Source organism: Cynoglossus semilaevis, chromosome 3 (assembly GCF_000523025.1).
Source record: "Cynoglossus semilaevis isolate Cse_v1.0 chromosome 3, Cse_v1.0, whole genome shotgun sequence".
NCBI lineage: Eukaryota > Metazoa > Chordata > Actinopteri > Pleuronectiformes > Cynoglossidae > Cynoglossus > Cynoglossus semilaevis.
Window position 1 is genome coordinate 1,960,756 of NC_024309.1, and position 3,458 is coordinate 1,964,213.

At 39.8% G+C, this 3,458-nt stretch overlaps 4 non-coding genes across 4 annotated transcripts; 3 read left to right on the top strand and 1 right to left on the bottom strand.

Moving 5' to 3' along the window:
• The first annotated feature begins 42 nt into the window (after positions 1–42).
• On the top strand, positions 43–114 carry trnag-ucc (transfer RNA glycine (anticodon UCC)). Its single transcript has one exon. It is a non-coding gene; the product is annotated as a tRNA-Gly (tRNA).
• A 98-nt stretch (positions 115–212) lies between these two features.
• trnag-ucc (transfer RNA glycine (anticodon UCC)) lies at positions 213–284 on the top strand. The gene has a single exon. It is a non-coding gene; the product is annotated as a tRNA-Gly (tRNA).
• Positions 285–505: 221 nt separating this feature from the next.
• trnag-ucc (transfer RNA glycine (anticodon UCC)) lies at positions 506–577 on the top strand. The gene has a single exon. It is a non-coding gene; the product is annotated as a tRNA-Gly (tRNA).
• A 1,745-nt stretch (positions 578–2,322) lies between these two features.
• On the bottom strand, positions 2,323–2,404 carry trnas-aga (transfer RNA serine (anticodon AGA)). The gene has a single exon. It is a non-coding gene; the product is annotated as a tRNA-Ser (tRNA).
• Positions 2,405–3,458: the final 1,054 nt, after the last annotated feature.

The following is a 3,458-nucleotide window of genomic DNA, read 5'->3' on the forward strand; positions in this document are numbered from 1 at the left end:
TTTTGATTCTTCTCTTTTGAGGGAATTCATGGTGTTTTCACAGCGATGGTGGTATAGTGGTGAGCATAGCTGCCTTCCAAGCAGTTGACCCGGGTTCGATTCCTGGTCATCGCAGTGCAATCACTTTTAACCAAAGCTCTCCACCGTTTTTCTGGATAAATATTCCTCATACATTGTTGTGAATTAGAGATAAAGAAAAACCCATACAGACCGCGATGGTGGTATAGTGGTGAGCATAGCTGCCTTCCAAGCAGTTGACCCGGGTTCGATTCCTGGCCATCGCAGAGGATTTAAGTTTAAGTTAACAGAGCATAAGCCTGTTGTGAAAAAATATACTGTATCTATTTAGCTGTTTATTTATCCCTCTATAAGTGGAAACAGTACTTGTTAAAGTCACATTCTTCTGTCTTAGTACTTTTCTCCTTTTTCTCTTCTTGATGTCTACTCCTACGCCTCCCTCCTCTCTCCTGTCAAATAGACTGCCATACGAAATTCTTTAAGCACAGCGATGGTGGTATAGTGGTGAGCATAGCTGCCTTCCAAGCAGTTGACCCGGGTTCGATTCCTGGCCATCGCAAAGCAATCACTTTTAACCAAAGCTCTCCACCGAATCAGAGAATTCTCCACTTGTCCTGCACAGTTTTAGGGAAAATTAACGACTTTTCAGAATGAGCTCCAACATATTCCCACCAGAGCAGACAGATGGTTTAAGAGAAGAGTCCAAAAAGAAAACAACTTTTACCCTAAACATAGCTCCAGTGAACAAAAAACAATCCAACAATCTCCAAGACACAGACATGGAAGTGGAGGAAACACAGGTGTAGATGGAGAAACCTGGCCACAAGAGGGCAGTAAGTCAAGGACCTCAGTAAGACAGAAGACTATTTTTTCTGTTTAATCCCTCTCAGGGTTCAACGTAGAGCCGGAGATTAAAACACCAGAAGTTTGGAGGATCCTTTGCTTTTTTTGCTTTCTGCTTCTTCCTCCCCCTTCTCTCTTTTTTTCCAGATGAATATTCCACATACACCCTTGTGTATTTGATGTAAATTCCTCATGCAGGCTCCTGTTTTGAGATAAGTCTCAGTTTTCTCACAGTGATGGTGGTATAGTGCTGAGCATAGCTGCCTTCCAAGCAGTTGTCCTGGGTTCGAAATGTATGTCAACAGAGCAAAAACCTCATGCATAACAAGTATTTACCTGTTTGCATATCACTGTTGTTTGTCACTGAATAGACAAGAAACATTAAAGTGCAAAACTAAGCATTAATGTACAGTACAGTCTAGTCAAGTGTTATCATGTGCAAATTGAAAGAAGCCATTTTACAGCTGGAATTCTCATTTATTGTTTTCTAATTTATTATGAATCTATATATTAGTTTAATTTGTGTTGTTTATGTCACAGAGCTAACTGCATGCAAAATTAAAAAATCCAATACATAGAATTTGCACCTGAAACCTATTACCTGGTGCAGTGGTTCGTAAACTGTGAAACCACCAGTGGTGCGCGGGCGCTCTCTCATGGTACGCGGGGGAAATTCACATTTTCACGTTTACATTTTTAATTGATTTTAAATTCAATTTTTTTAAGACTTTGTTAGGAAATGTTATAGGTTATACTGAAATACATTGTATATGCTATTATATCTTGTTGAAACTGTTTATATTTATATATACATAAATATATAAGAACAATAAAACATCTGAATATAAAACATCAGCACAAAAATACTAGCACTGAATATAGTGTACAAAAGAAACAAAAAAAACATTACAGCGCCCCCACTAGCCAGGAGTGTTGTGGTGGAAAGGACTGTATAATTAGCTGGTAGTTATAGCTTGTGGCACAATTGACAGGATTCCAGATGTTTCTTTTTAAATCCCTTTTTAGCGTGGTACACTGAAGTTTGTACGTGTGTGTGGCAGCTCCTCCCCACGGCACAGCGTCAGCGTGTAGGTGTCCTTCTCTGACAGCAGGTGGCAATGTTCTCCTTAACTTGAGCTATTTTACTCACCCCCATAGGATACACAATTTAATACCAACAACACATGTGAACAGGATAACTGTAACAATGTATCCACTGTTTTGAGGATAACTGTTCTTCTCTTTCAGATAGTGTGCTTCTATTCTTGTATTTGTTTTATTCTTGTGTCTAATCTCACGTGTTTATAGTGCTGCAGGGGATTTATTTCCCTGAAGGGTACTTCCATACATATCTAGTTATCTCGGAGAGAGCTCATTTACCAAGCCATAAATAACACTGTTATGGCTTGATTAAAAGTCATCGTAAATATCTCTGTACAGACAGGGGGGAAAAAATTTGGACGTTGTCGGCAGGATTCGAACCTGCGCGGGGAGACCCCAATGGATTTCTAGTCCATCGCCTTAACCACTCGGCCACGACAACACTCTTCCTCTACCGCATCTCTACACAGTAGGAACCTGTCAGCCCCGCCCACTCAGCCTGAGTGGCGCCAAATTTTAGTTTATAGGAATAATTTCCGTATGCGTAAAGTGAACACCATACAAAAATCTTACAAAAAGTATATAAATAAAATTTAACTTACATTTAATAATATTCTAGTTAAAGAAAACACTGATATACTGACAGGAATTGAAGAAAGAAAGACACTAACAAAGATCTACAACAGCTCTGATTATCTTTTTTTAGTTTTAATAGCATCTGCTGCCACCTAGTGGAAGAAGATTTAGTTGCTCTGCTTGTCACACGGGTACGAACGAAGAACAATATTTGCAGTGAATAAATAGTTTTGGGACTAATCAAGTGAAATTTGATTTTTTTTAACACCTAATGACCTCTCACGGAACACTAGTGTGCCACGGCACAGGGGTTGGGAATCACTGTGTTAGACATTAACAGCATTGCGTTTGGCATTTGTTGATACGATTACTATTGGAGTTAAGACAACATAAACACTGCTTATCTGAGTCACATTGACCCAGGAAAATTACTAACATATTAAACAAAGATTTTAATTAAAATCAGAGGCTACTGTATGCGTAAGTGTCATGATTTAAACCAGTAATGACCCAAATGCAGGCTCAGACAACGTTAAGTGAAAAACAAGGATTTATTTTCTAATTCAACTTTAACAGGAACCACAAAGAACAATAGTTCAAGTCAATCTGGACGTTAGCTACCACGGTGGCTGAACAAACGATCTGACCAGTGGGAGGCCAGGGTTTTTATGCCGTCAGAGTAATGGTTGATTGAAGGCAGGTGCTGAGGAACAGCAGGTGTGCTTCAGTGATTAACCAGGCAGAGTCAGGGAAATGTGCCACACCCACCACACAGACAGAGACAAGTGCACAACACAAGAATGGGGGAAAACAGGGAAACAGGCACAACTGTGCACAGCCTTAGAAAACCTGTCCACAATGGTCAGAATGACCGTATTACCTTGTGAAGAAGGTAGTCCAGTAACAAAATCGATTGCGAT